The sequence below is a fragment of the Amborella trichopoda genome, chromosome 9 (genome assembly GCF_054954075.1).
Source record: "Amborella trichopoda isolate Santa Cruz 75 chromosome 9, AtrichopodaSantaCruz75HAP2 v2.0, whole genome shotgun sequence".
Lineage (NCBI taxonomy): Eukaryota > Viridiplantae > Streptophyta > Magnoliopsida > Amborellales > Amborellaceae > Amborella > Amborella trichopoda.
In genome coordinates, this window is record NC_142344.1 from 56,939,467 (window position 1) to 56,955,624 (window position 16,158).

General features: G+C 31.8%; 1 long non-coding RNA gene across 1 annotated transcript; it reads left to right on the forward strand.

The window, feature by feature from the left end:
- The first annotated feature begins 2,597 nt into the window (after window positions 1-2,597).
- LOC148780677 (uncharacterized) lies at window positions 2,598-6,739 on the forward strand. Its single transcript, XR_016041653.1, has 2 exons — window positions 2,598-2,783; window positions 6,229-6,739. It is a non-coding gene; the product is annotated as an uncharacterized LOC148780677 (long non-coding RNA).
- The last annotated feature ends 9,419 nt before the right edge of the window (window positions 6,740-16,158 follow it).

Below are 16,158 nucleotides of genomic sequence, written 5' to 3' on the forward strand. Positions count from 1 at the left end.
GCCTTTTGCAACTGCCCGACTACGTAGACCGCCTTTTGCAACAGCCCGACTACCACTTTTTACATAGTGTGGGAGCCCTGGAATCTAGTAACATTTAGCAGACCGCCATTTAAAACTACCGGATGACACTTTACACAATGTTAGAGCTCTACTGTCGGACTGCATTTATGTACCGGAGCCCCTATTTTGATGGGATAAATGAGAGAGAGCACTTTACACAATGCTAGAGCCCTATTGCCGGACCGTATTTATGTGCTGAAGCCCTTATTTTGGTGGGATAAAGGAGAGAGGTGTGTGAGTAAGGTAAAAATAAAGGACGGTAGTAAGTATTTTTATTTATTTATTTAATTGGAGGTATTTTGCATAGAAAGTATATTTTGGGAAAAAGAATAAGATGGTTTTGGAGATAAGTTATATAGAAAGTATGGTTTTGAGATTTTTTATCACTTTCCCTAAGTGATATAGGATCCATAAAATATAATAAACATGAATTTTGCCCTTGGGAGATCTTTTCACCCTCGAGCATAAAATCTTTTGGCTTAAATGAACCACAAAGTGTCAAAATAAAAAAAAATAAAAATAAAAAATAAAAAAATTAAAAAATAAAATAAAATAAAAGGGGTGGCTACCACTTCAAATCCAGCTTATTGAATTGAGGGAAAATTTCGTACGGAACCTAAATTTCCCATCTTAAAAGTTTTTGGGTTAAAAACGTTTTTGAAATGTTTTTAGTACGTTTTTGGATTGAAATTGTATACGAAAGTTTATTGGGCTCATTTTTAACGGCAAAAGTGAATAATTGAGGAAGATAACCATCAATTCTTTAAAGTTCAAACCAGTGTTTAAAAAAACGCCGAGTCGAACCGGACTCGCCCGGTTCGACTCGGGAATCGCCATGGACGGATCGAATCGACGAAAAAAACAGGAATCGTCCGGTTCTAGAGTGAACCGGACGATTCTATACAGTGACTCGCCGATTCACTGTACGGAATCGGTGAGTCTGTACAGTGAATAGGAGAGTCCCGTACGGAAATTTTTTTTTTTTTTTTTGTTTTGTTTTGTTTTGTAATCCATGATAGATTTTTTTGTAATACTTGATGGATGTTTTTGTAATCCATGATCGAATTGTTTTTTTTTTTTGGTAATCCATGATCGAAATTTTTGTTTTTTTTTGTTTTTTTGTAACCCATGATCGAATTTTTTGTAATCCATGATCGAATTTTTTGTAATCCATGATCGAAATGTTTGTTTTTTTTTCTTGTAATCCATGATCGAATTTTTTGTTTTTTTTGTAACCCATGATAGAATTTTTTGTAATCCATGATCGAATGTTTTGTAATACATGATCGAAATGTTTGTTTTTTTTTTGTAATCCATGATCGAATGTTTGTTTTTTTTTTTTGTAATCCATGATCGAATTTTTTGTTTTTTGCTTTTTTTGTAACCCATGATAGAGTTTTTTGTAATCCATGATTGAATTTTTTGTAATCCATGATCGAATTGTTTTTTTCTCTTTTTGTAATCCACGATTGATTTTTTTGTTTTTTTTTGTTTGTTTTTTTTTGTAATCCATGATCGAATTTTATGTAATCCATGATCTAATTTTATGTAATCCATGATCGAATTTTTTGTAATCCCTGATTGAATTTTTTGAAAATTTGTGATTTTTTTTTTTAATCCATGATCGAATTTTTTTTTGTAATCCATGATGGAATTTTTTGAAAATTTGTGATTTTTTTTTTTAATCCATGATCGAATTTTTTTTTGTAATCCATTATAGAATTTTTTGAAAATTTGTGATTTTTTTTTTTAATCCATGATCGATTTTTTTTGAAAATTTGTTATTTTTTTTTAATCCATATTATTTAAAGAGAAAATGAGAGAGATGATGATTCTGAGGCCACCCTATCCCAGCCATATTATTCACATATCGAGTCCGAACAGCAACAGTGTAGGGATGAGCACGATAGTGCAGGTGAGCATGAAGGATGGATAATCTTCGGGGATTTTAGATTGGGAACACAATAAAACACTAACACTCAGGGATTTGGGAATAGTCAGACGCCTGCTAATATCGATGATTCGTTTTTAGATCGAATCAATAAATTGTTAAACGAATTCAATCAATGGTACCAGCGTGACCAAGAAGAACAATAACGTCGTCTATCATTTTATTTTTAGATTATATGTTACTAATTTTATGCTTTATTGTAGTCCATGTATGTTGATATACTTATTCCATGATAATTATATGTTTATCCTTTTGTGTGATGTAAATTAAATGCTGAATGACGGTTCATGCAGGAAAAGAACATATCAATATTCGCATATTCATTCAAAAACATGAAAATTCTTAATGGAGTACCCTCATTTTTTATTGAATTCCTAAAAAACAATATTTATAATGAATTTTAATGATTTTTTCGGATTTTTTTTAAACTTTATTTTGATCGATTCACCTGATTTTCGATCCGGATCGCCGATTCGTCGATCCTGATCAATTTTTTGAAAACCCTATCCGGATCACCGATCCGTTTTTTAAACCATTGGTTCAAACCAAAAGCAATCTTCTTCACTTTGGCTGATTCATGGACCACAAAAGCTCGTCATCTAAGTTGGATGGTGCCCTCAAATTATTGGAAGCACTTGGAATCAATGAACCCTTGCCTGAAATTGCCCATCAAAATGGCTTCAACACTGACCCAATTCCAAGCTGTCTCCAGGTCCAAAGCATTGAGCCTGGTCACATAGTGTGCAGCTTCAAACTCAAGCTCCAAGTGATTGTGAGTTTTGTGTTTTTATGCCCTAGATTCTTAACCTCTGCCTTTTGGGTTCCCTTTTTTTTTGCAATTTACATGGTTTTTGGTCCTATTTTTTTTTTGCTATTGTCTTCATTTTGCTGTAAATGGGGGGATTCTCTTTTTTTTTGCAATTTTTATCTCTCTCTCTGCTGTTTTTATTTTACTGCAAATTGGGTAGACTTACGCCGTAGATTGCTGCCCTCTATTCTTCTATGAGGTTTTTCCCTTTTTTTGACAATAAATTAACAAAATGTGAGTTAAATTTTAGCACTGAACAAGTTTTAGGTTTTTATGCCCTAAAATCTTGAACTCTCCTTTTTTAAGTTATTTTATTTTTTTATTTTATTTTTAATGCTATTGCTTTCATTTTACTGCAATTTGGGAAGAGCTTTGCCCTGGGTTGTTGCCCTCTGTTCTTCTCTGTGGTTTCTCCCCAAGTTTTGACAATAAATAAACAAAATCATACTGTAGTTTTTAAACTAAAGAAATTTTAGGTTTTTGTTCTCTAGCTCTTTTTTAGTTGCTTGTTTTGTCTTTGTTTTTTCTTTCTCTTATCTTTCTCCATTTTTTGACAAATTCTTAACAATTTAAGTAAACATTAAACCTTTTTTTTCCAATTAGATTTCTGTAATGGGTGCTGTTTGCATTCAGATGCATCTGTAGGGGTAGAGGTAAGGTGCACGTTCAATTTTTAAATTTCCTTTTATTATGGTTAAAGGATTAAATCAATCTGTAATCCTAAGAACTCCATTTTTAAATATGCTTGATCCAATAAAAATTGATAGTATTGGAATCGAAACTAATATTAAAGGACATGATGTAAAATTCAATTTTATTGAAAAGCCTAGAATTCGAGAAATTAATAATATAAAAGAAAATATCTCTAATAAAGAAAGATTCTTATACTCCCTCAAGGAAAAAATAAAAACCAAACTCTTACTTCCTGAAAGAAAACCTTAAAAATAATATTGAAAAAGAAATGTATGCTAAATTTCCAAATGCTTTTTGGAATAGAAAAAAACATATTGTTGATCTATCCTATGAAGCTGATTTTTATGAGGATAAAATTCCTACTAAAGCTAGGCCGATTCAAATGAATCCTAGACTTTTAAAAATTTGTAAAAAAAAGATTGCTGAGTTGCTTCAAAAATGACTTATTAGGAAAAGTTCTTCTCCTTGGAGTTGTTCAACATTTTATGTCTAAAAGGCCACTGAAATAGAACAGGGTGCACCTAGATTGGTTATAAATTATAAGCCTCTCAATAAAGCCTTGAGATGGATAAGATATCCCATTCCTAATAAAAGAGATCTATTGGAAAGACTTGTTAATGCTTGCATTTTCTCAAAGTTCGATCTAAAGTTTGGATATTGGCAGATCCAGATTACTGAAAAGGATCGTTATAAAACTGCTTTTAATGTTCCCTTTAGACAATATGAGTGGAATGTTATGCTTTTTGGCTTAAAAAATGCCCCTTCCGAATTTCAGAATATTATGAATGATATTTTTAATCCCTATACTACATTCATGATTGTATATATTGATGATGTCCTAGTTTTTTCTGAAAATCTAGACCAACATTTTAAACACCTAAATGTTTTTATTAAAGCAATTAAAATGGCTGGCTTAGTAGTTTCTGCCAAAAAGATCAATCTTTGTCAAACAAAAATTAGATTTTGGGACATAACATTTTCCAATGAAGAATAATTCTAATAAATAGAGCTATTGATTTTGCTAATAAATTTCTTGATATAATCAAAGACAAAACTGAACTCCAAGATTTCTTGGTTGTCTCAATTATATCGCTGATTTCTATAAAGACTTGGCTATTGATGCTAGGCCTTTATTCCAAAGGTTAAAAAAGAATCCTCTTGAAAGGATAGATATGCATACTTCAGCTGTTCGAAAAATAAAATTAAAGGCTAAAGAATTACCCTGCCTTACACTTTCCGATCCTACTGCCTTTAAAATTATTGAATGTGATGCTTCAGAAAAGGATTGGGAGGGATCTTAAAACAACAAATTTTAAATAAAGAACAGTTGGTCCGTTTTATTTCTAAAGCTTAGAATCCAACCAAACAAAATTATTCTACGGTTAAAAAGAAAATCCTAGTTATAGTTCACTGCGTGACAAATTTCAAAGTGATCTACTCAATAAAAAATTCTTAATTTGTACCAATTGTAAAGTTGCAAAAGATATACTTCACAAAGATGTCAAAATCTCGTTTCAAAACAGACCTTTGAATGATGGCAAGGTATTCTCTCCTCCTTTGAATTTGACATTGAACATATCAAAGGTAATACTAATTATCTTCCTGACTTTTTGACGCGAGAATTTTTGTAGGGATGACAGGAGTCTATCAAGTCTACCAAAAAGGGAATTATGGAGATAGTCCATGTTCCAAATAAAACCTTGGCATCATCATCATCATCAATAACTCCAAAACAAATAATCAGAAAATAAGCTCGGGAACTAACGTTTTCTCTTGAACCAATACCAATAGCAGTAAATACACCTAGCGAGAAAAGCAAATTTATAGAAACTTCCTTCATAACTATTACCATAATAGAAGAAGACCACAAGGATAAAGATCCTGGTGAAATAGCTGAGGTATATTTGAAAAATCATCTACATCTTAACAATGGAGAAAAGAATAGAGAATGGTATGAAACCATTCTTATCGAAACATGATCAATAACTCTGGTCCATTTCTATAAAAAGAATACTAATATGATTGCATATTCTAAATTTCAAATACGAAAAATAATCTCATATAAAGAGTGAGGTTCTGACTTCCTGAGACCCAGAAAAATACAAGCTAAAGGTTTCAATAATAAATACTAGCAATATTTTGAATATATCTAGGCATGGCATGAGGTGTTTGCCTTTTAAAATGATATGAATTCTCATACATGGTTCTTACAACTAAAAATACCAGTAATAGGGGAATTCCTAAATTGGTTCAAAAATTGGTTTCAATTATGGGGCTTCGGAACGGATATACTACCACCTAATATGCAAGCCTCTCAAAGAAAATTCATGGATTATAATAATAACAGTTCAAAAATAGATCCCCATATGTACTTCATGGCCTTATACCAGATCCTTTAGATCATGAAATGGTCATACCATTTATCTGATGATAATACAAATAACTGGGAATATCTCCCGGAATTAAGAAAACAAATATATATAAAATAGTGGGATGTGTATGAGAATGACTCTCTAAAACCCGATAAGATAAAACGAAGAAAGTACCATCTCCACCTCCCAATACAGATATAAATATGGCTGATTACCTAAATAAAATTCGTCAGCAATGTCCTAAAGCAACCAAATAAGAACTCAAGAAGAAGTTGATGCAAATATTCGATGAAGATGAAGAAGCCATGTCAACATTAACTCAAAATGAAGAATCTTATGAACAGGAAAATGAGGACATGGATTATGGGATCTCGCAATAAGAAAAAGCATGATAAAGGACGGATCGACTGCAGTCTACATAGCACACGAGTCCTCAGAAAAATTTGTCGACAAAATAGTAACCTCTTTTTACTATTCATACCTTTCGGTTAGCTCAAAACACTGTTCATCGACAAGGAGCATCTACCATCGACACCTTTAGTCAGCTCAAAACATTGTTCACCGACAAAGAGCATCTGCCACCGACACCTTTAGTCACCTCAGTATGTGAAGACTTACTTTTGCTTTACAGACCTAAAATAATAATTTGAAGTCCGTCATACGCTTATAAAAGGGGAGAGGGTTCCTCAACAAAGACATCGGAGAAAGGAGAGAAAAGGGATAATTTGAGTCTGAGTTTTGAGTCGAAGAGTGAGTTTTGAGAGTAAGTTTTATCTGTTTAAAGTGGAAGAGTGTTGGAGTGTTGTGCGAACTATATATGTGTGATTGTCACTGGTCTCATCTACCGAGCTATTTGTCCAGTAGAGTGGAACTTTTTTTTCTAGTTTTTGCAAGTGTTGTATGTAAGTACTTCTTTTCTGTTTTTTTTCCTATGCAGTGTAAGTTTATTGTTTGTATAAGGACTAGGCATATTGTTTATATAAATTGGATTACTATTAATATATCTACCCCTCTATTGATCTGTTGTCTATTATTTGTCTTTTTCATGGTAATAATTAAATTTTTTAAATAAATCTAATATCCTATTTACTGCCTGTGCATATATATATATATATATATGAAAATGCTGAGATTAGCCCACTAGCTCATATAAACATATGAGTTCATATGCGCCTAACGGTCCAGATTGAATCTGGGCCGCTCTGAGGGTCACTACCTCATTTTGTATTTTAAATTTTTTTTTTTTACAAATCTAAATAGCTTAAAATTTGAGGCTTGTGTTATTCAAAAATAGGATTATCTAATAAAAATAAAAAATAAAAAATAAAAAATTACAAGGAATAAATTGATCAAAATACCCTTGAAAAATTTCGAGGGTATTTTGGTCAATTTATTTATTACGAATTATGTTTTAAATATTTTTATTAGACGCGCCTTGATGAGAAGAATGAACGTCTAAAATTTCAAGTTATTTGAATTTGTATATAAAAATATTAAAATTCAAATATGAAATGAGGTGTAGACCGTCAGATCGGCCCACATTCAATATGGGCCATTGGCTCATATGTTCATATGAGCTAGTGGGCTAATCTCAGCATTGTCTATATATATATATAAAACACTGCACAACGCCTATAAGAGAAAATGAACAGTGATTTCGCCTACGTTCATCACCGTCCAAAATTCAACGTACGGTCATAGTTGTGTGGTAGTGTTTCAATTTTAATTTTTTTCTATAAATTGGAATGATCTGAAATTTGGAGCATGTGTTTCTAAAAAATAGGACAATATAATAAAAATATAAAAAAATAATTCATAAAATAAAAGTTGACCAAAATACCCCTAAAAATTTACAGGGGTATTTTGGTAGATTTATATTTTACGAAAATTTTTTATTAGGTGCGCCTCACTACGATGTATACACGCTCCAAATTTCAAATCATTCGGATTTATAGAAAAAAAAAAATGAAAATTGAAACACTACTGGACAATCGTGACCGTGCGTGGGATGAACTTGGACGGTGATGAGCATATACGAAATCACTGTTCATTTTCACCTATAGGCGTTGGGAAGACTTTTCCTACCAGTTTTTTAGTAGCTGGTTCGCTAATAGCTACATTGTCAACCAACGGCCCAAATTGAATCTGGGTCCAATCTAATGGTCAGGACCTCATTTCGTATTTTAATTTTTCATTTTTTATACAAATCTAAATGACTTAAATTTTTGAAGGTCTATTCTAAAAAAAAATAGTAGAATCTAATAAAAATATTAAAAAAAAAAATTCAAAAATATATAATTAACCAAAATACCCTTGAATCTTTTCAAGGGTATTTTGATCAAGTTATATTATGCAAATTATGTTTTTTATATTTTTATTAGGTGCAACTTGATGAGTAGAAAGTATGCCTAAAGTTTTAAGTGATTTAGATTTGTAGAAAAAAAATGAAAATTCAAATACGAAATAATGTTGTGACCGTTAGATCGACCCAGATTTAATTTGGGCTATTAGCTGACACTGTAGCAATCAGCCCGTAGGCTAATAGTATTCATTCCCATATATATATATATATATATATATATATATGAAAAAAGTTCCTTGTACGCACAGAAAAAGTTCTTGTACGCCCATGTGCGTACCGCTACAATAAACGCCCAACAACCCTGATCAAATCTGGGCCGTTCTGACGGTCACAGTTGTCCGAGAGTGTTTAAATTTTAATTTTTTTCTACAAATCCAAATTATTTAAAATTTTAGGTGTGTGTTCTTCTTATCAAGGCGCATCTAATAAAAATATATAAAAAATAATAATTCGTTAAAACAAATTGACCAAAATGGCCCCAAAACTTTTGGGGGTATTTTGGTTAATTTATTTAATATAATTTATTTTTTTGATATTTTTGGTAGATTCTCCTATTTTTGAAGAACACACGCATAAAATTTCAGGTAATTTGGATTTGTAAAAAAAAATATTAAAATTCAAACACTACCGTACATCCATGATCATTAGATCTATCCAGATTCGATTTGGGCCGTTTGGCGTTTACTATAGCGGTACATAAATCGATGTACTATAGAATATATATATATATATATATATATATATATATATATATATATATATATATATATATATATATATATATATATATATATATATATATATATATAAGAGATTAACCCACTAGCTCATATGAACATATGAGCCCAACGTCCCAAATTGATTCTAGGCTGATTTGACGATCACAGATGTCCAGTGGTGTTTAAATTTTAGTTTTTTTTCTACAAATCCAAATCACTTTAAATTTTATACGTGTGTTCATCAAAACAATATTTTACATGAAATAAATTGACCAAAATACCATCAAAAAGTTTCGGGGGTATTTTGGTCTTTTTCATGAATAATTTGTTTTATATTTTTACTAGGTTCATCTTGATGAGAAGAACACACAGCTAAAATTTCAAGTGATTTGGATTTGTAAAAAAATAAAATAAAATTAAAGCACTACCGGACATCTGTGATAGTCAAATCGGCCCAGATTCAATCTGGACCGTTGAACTCATATGTTCATATGAGCTAGTGAGCTAATCTCATCTTTTCTCATACATGCATATATATATATATATATATAAGAAATTAAGTGAGATTGACCACCAAGAAAGTTGGTCCGAGAGTTAAGACTAGAGACAAGTGAACGCCGATGCGAAAAGTACCGCCAAGGCCAGGAGAGCCGCTTAGGGAAAAAAGCTAAGGCCACTGAATGTCCAGATTGTCATTATCCGCAACCTACGGATGGCAAATCTCATAAGAAATCTTACTGGTAAAACTGTACCTTCATCTTCAAAACTTAGGGTTAAGAATAAAGAACAAATTATCATAAATGATATTGAAGAAAATATTCAAAACTGGAATATTCCAAAGGTACCAATTCATGATGTTTATAATAAAGGATCATTTAAACTTAAGATGGGTTATGCCATCAAGACTGTAGAAGAAAGTCTATCAGTCATGCAAAATCAAGAAGACTTTCACCTACTCTCGAAAAAAGTCATAGAAAAACATAAAGAAAATAATTACAAATATTTACACATTGGCCTCATTCAAATAGCCGTAAAACCTTTGACCCGACCAGGGTTGAACACTTCTGTGCTTGTATGCCTAAGAGATACAAGACACAATATATTCACTGACTCTCTACTAGGCATGGTTGAATCCAGCCTCTGTAGCGGTCCAATTTATTTTAACTTTTTTCCCAATTTTTCTGTTTCTTTAAACGATCCAAATATTTTAGATATACTGACAATAAATCTCAAAACACATGGATTCAATATGGTCCATGGTTCACAAAATCTTGCTATAATCTATAGAATATACTATAAAGTCATGAATACACTAAGTCCCAATACCTTAAAACTTGATCAAAAGGATCAAACAATTTTGTTCCAGACAAATATTGAAAAATCTAATATGATAGTTCCAAAAACCATAAAATGGTCAGATATAATTCTACCTCAATCATGGGCATTACAAAATGTCAATCAACCACGAGAAATTCCTCAACATCATATTCCCAATCATATAATAGAACATACTGATGGAAATGTCGAAATACAATTTCAAAATACAAATTTACAAGTCCAAGATGATATTGACATCAATAGGAAGAGAAATAATAAACAAAACATACCAAGTAGGAAATCAATTTCTCATAACCCAAATGTTATTATATTACCACCTCCTCCTAGTCATAGTCATCCTTCTTCATCCAATTCAGATATACAATTTCAAGGAACACATAGAACCAGAGATAATATTGTAATTCCAACATATACATCATCTCATCCTACAACTTCTAATACTGAACCCAGTATAGAAGAATTACAAGACTTCCAAGTTTGTACATTACAACTTGAAGAAGACACTGATAATACTCATTATTCAGATGAATATATAGCATCCTATCTAGCAGCCAAGCTAGAACGGAAACAAAGGAAATTAAATAAAGCCTTTATTAAAAAAGACTATTTATCAGAAGAAAATAAAGATATCCGAGAATGGTATTTAAAGAGATTTCAGCCACCTAGACTTTTGGAATTACTACATAAAAAATATAATAAATTTTTACATAAAGAAAGACTAAATATAGGATTTTTTCACTGGCTAAGAGATCTATGTTTGGAAAGAAACATTACTATTCCTTCATTTGAGAAAAAAATTCAAACAATAGAAGAAAAGACATATATAAGTACTGATGGTACTACAATAGCTAGTACACATCCACCTGAAAAAAGTATTATACTTAAAGCAGGCATTCCAAAAAAGAATGAGCCTGTACATTCCTCATCCTTTTATGATATAGTGGCTACACCATATAAAGCCATACCCAAGGAGATAAATAAAAAACAAGAATACATACCTCATATTGTAGAACAGAATAATTATACCAACCTATATCTACAATCGCTTGGAAAGCAAACTGAAAGAATAGAGAGAATAGTATCCAAGGAAACACCTACTATATCTCCCATTCCTAAATCAGTATTATTCAAACCACCTCCTGAGTTAAATAAGAATAAATTCCACATTGGAGAAAATAATAAATCCCTTATGGATCAATTAATCTCCAAATTATCCCAACTAGATCTTAAAGGAGTACCTTCACCTCAAATCAATATTCCTCCACCAACCATCACTTCTCAAATACCTGAGTCATCTGACAAAGGCAAAGCTATCATACCTGAGCATGAAACCATGATGCTCACAGAGGAAGAACCCATAATAGAGGATACAATCCAAAATCAGGAAAAAGCTTTTATGGATACTACACCTCTAATGGATACCATCAATAAAATAGCTTATGGGAAATATTGGAAACCCATAACAGCCTTACCATATCATAAGAGACCTACTCCTGTTGATATTCAAATGGAAGAAGATTCAATACAACAGGCAGTATCTTATTCTGGAAGATCAATAGTTAATTGGCAAATAGATGGTCTATCAGAATTAAAAATATTAGATGTCATGAGACATATGACCATGTATGCCTCTGCAAATAAAATGGCAGGCAACCATGATCAAGAAGTTGCCAAAGCAATAGTAAATGGATTTACAGGATGGTTAAGAGGATGATGGGATTTTTATGTGGACGATGATACCAAACAAAGAATTTTAAACAATACTAGACAATGGACAGGAAGGAATGAACAAAATCAAGAAGTTATCTATACAGAAAGCGATGCTGTCAATACCTTAATATACACAATCACTTTACATTTTGTAGGCAGTACTTCATTACTAGCAGCAAGGTCAGAAGACTTGCTATCTAATTTACGCTGTCCTACTCTTTCTCATTATAAATGGTATAAAGATGTATTCTTTTCAAGACTATTAATACGTGAAGATTGCCAGCTAGACCATTGGAAGGAAAAATTCATAGCTGGTCTTCCATATCTATTTGCAGAAAAAGTCAAGGAAAGACTTCGCAAAAAACATAATGGAATAATAGTATATTCATCATATACACTCAGAGAACTCTCCGCGGAAATATGTGCAGAAGGCTTAGCCCTATGCACCGATATGAAATTAAAAAGACAAATAGATAAGCAAAAGCTCACAAAGAAAAAAGAACTTGGAGATTTCTGTGAGCAATTTGGCTATTACCTAGACAGAAAAAATATGCCTGAATATGTAAAAAAGAAGAAGAAAAAATACAAAAAAGAAAAATATATTAAAGCCAAAAAGAAGAATAAGGATAAAGAATATTATAAAAAGTCAAAGAGAAAATTAATCAATAAATTTTCCCCAAATACAAAGAAAAGGAAAAAACTCCCAGTATGCTATAAGTGTGGTAAAATAGGACATTATAAACACCAATGTAAATTAAAAAAGAAAATAGACTCATTGAATCTAGATGATACAACCAAATCAAAATTAAAAAGTATAATATCATATGATTCTTCCTCTTTTGCTTCTAGTGATTCTTATACTGAAGAAATAGATAGTAATGATCTTGATCTTATAGGATCCGATAGTTCTTATACTGAAACTACTACAGAATCATCAGAAGACTGTAGTTGTCCGTTACCTTAGCATAATGTTCATACACTCACTCAGGAAGATAATTTTATACTAGATATTATAGATAAAATAACTGATCCTGATGAAAAAAGAGCTATCATTACTCAATTTATTAATATTACCAAAAATAAATCAAAATCACCTATTATCAAAAATCCAGATGAATATAATTTCTCTGCTATAATCAAAAGAGTAAGTGATCAACACACTTCTCAAAAAGAACCTACAATCTCTGATCTCAAAAAAGAGATTAAAGAAATAAAAACTGAAATCGTACAATTGAAAGGAAGAATTCAAATATTAGAATTACAACAAATGTCTCAACAAGATTCTGAGACAGATGAAATAGAATTCAATGACCTAATAACAGATAACCCAATAGAAACTATTGATCCAATAGAAACTATTGATTCCTCAGAAGTACCAACAATACCAAATCCTTCGGTTAATTTGATAAATAAAATAGTTGTACAAAAATAGTTTGTCCAAGTTAAAATCATTGTTGCCAAAAATTATAGTTTTGAAACATCAGCCCTTATCGATTCAGGAGCTGATCTCAATTGTATAAATGAAGGACTTGTACCTTCAAAATATTTTGATAAAACTACTCAAATATTAAATACAGCAGATGGCAGTAGATTATTTATTAAATATAAATTATCCAATGCTTCTGTATGCAACAATCATCAATGTATTGATACACCATTTATTATGGTTAAAGGATTAAGCCAATCAGTAATTTTAGGAGTCCCATTCCTAACATTGCTTTATCCTATAACCATTGATGAAAAAGGAATTTCATCAACAATTCAAAATATTCCAATACATTTCAATTTCATACATAAACCTAAATTAAAAGAATTAAATAATGTCAAAAGCCAATTACAAGACAAAGAAAAATTTCTTTGTACTCTTAAACAAGAAGTTAAATATAAAATCATTGAAGACCAAATACAAATGCCTTCAATACAACAAAAAATTCTATCAATACAAAAACAAATAGAAACATCAATATGTAGCGAACATCCCAATGCTTTTTGGGATAGGAAAAAACATAGTATCAGCCTACCATATGAATCAAACTTCAATGAAAACCAAATCCCTACTAAAGCTAGACCAATACAGATGAATACTGTTTTGTTGGAAATATGTAGAAAAGAAATAGCAGAACTCCTACAGAGAAAGCTCATACGACCAAGTTCTTCACCTTGGAGTTGTGCAGCTTTTTATGTCAATAAAAATGCTGAAAAAGAACGAGGGGTTCCTCGACTGGTTATAAATTATAAGCCATTAAATAAAGTGTTAAAATGGATAAGATACCCAATTCCAAATAAAAAAGATTTATTGGACAGAGTTGCTCAAGCATGTATATTTTCAAAATTTGATATGAAATCAGGATACTGGCAAATCCAGATCCAAGAGCAAGATAAATACAAGACCGCATTCAACGTTCCCTTTGGACAATACGAATGGAATGTAATGCCTTTCGGTTTAAAAAATGCACCATTAGAATTCCAAAAAATCATGAACGATGTATTCAACTCTTATTATCATTTCATGATAGTCTATATTGATAATGTCTTAATATTCTCTGAATCTGTCGATCAACACATTAAACATATAAATACATTTATCCATGCTGTAAGCCAAGCAGGCTTAGTTGTTTCTGCCAAGAAGATTACACTTTTCAAAACCAATATCCGATTTTTAGGACATATGATACACCATGGTACTATTATCCCAATAGACAGATCCATAGCTTTTGCTGATAAATTTCCTGATAAGATTCTCGATAAAACTGAATTACAAAGGTTTTTAGGATGCCTCAATTATGTTAGTGATTTTTACCCTAATCTTGCATTGGATTCTAAACCTTTATATGATAGACTCAAGAAGAATCCTCCTCCTTGGTCTGATATTCATACACGAGCAATACAGGTAATAAAGAGTAAGGTCAAAACCCTTGAATGCCTTTCTCTTCCACTTCCTACTGCTTTTAAAAACATGGAATGTGATGCCTCTGATAAAGGACTTGGTGGCATCTTAAAACAACAAATAGATTCCAAAGAACAATTATTACGTTATACATCAAAGGCTTGGAATTCAACCCAATTGAATTACTCAATGGTCAAAAAAGAATTATTAGCCATTGTTCATTGTGTCACAAAGTTTCAAAGTGATGTTTTAAACCAACATTTTCTTATACGAACAGATTGCAAAGCAGCCAAAGATATTCTGCAAAAAGATGTTAAAAATTTGATTTCTAAACAAATATTTGCCCGATGGCAGGCTATTCTCTTTGCCTTTGATTTCTCAATTGAACATCTTCCCGGGTCTTCTAATTCTTTACCCGATTTTCTGACCCGTGAATTTTTGCAGGGGGGGCAACACTGACGCCAACGACGAATCACCACTTTCACTTGCACTTCAATTATTCCAAGATAATCTTTCTGATAAGGATCTTTCATTCTTAAATATGGGCTCCCGAGGCAATACTCGTCGGGGAAAACAACTTATGCACTCTTTAGTTCCATATGAAGCGGAACCTTCACCCCTGAATATTCGTTCACCATCTCAATCCCCAGTTCATCAAATTACATACCCAGAAGCTCGAACTTCAACTCCTACATTTTCACCTGCCCAATCCAAGTCCACTCTTCCTACCAATATTCGAAGATCAGAATATATCGAAAGGGCCTTTCTAATGGATATTACCATTGATGAACATCAGGTTCACATGGATCTAAGCAAGCTTGCACCATTATACCTATTAAATCATCTTAATCCTATCAATGGGGTTAAGACCAGAGAGTATTATGAAGCCATTCTAATGGAAACAGGGTCCATCTCTGTTGTCCATTACTTTCAACAAAATACCCGAATCATAGCCTATTTAAAGGTACAGATAAAAAAGCTTCTTCCTTATACTGAGTGGGGTTCTAATCCCGCACAAGGGAAGAAATTACAAAATCCTGAATTTTCTTATAAATATTTCAAATATGCTGAGTATATAGAAGCTTAGCACAAATTTTTCTATTATCAAAACCCTAACAATACTCATAGCTGGTATTTACAGTTCCGGCTACCAATTTTTGAAAGGTTCCCCACTTGGTTTCAAAACTGGTATTTCGTGTGGGGATCAACTGCTATGATTTTACCTCCTGCTTTTAAGGAGCTGCAGGAGCAATTTATA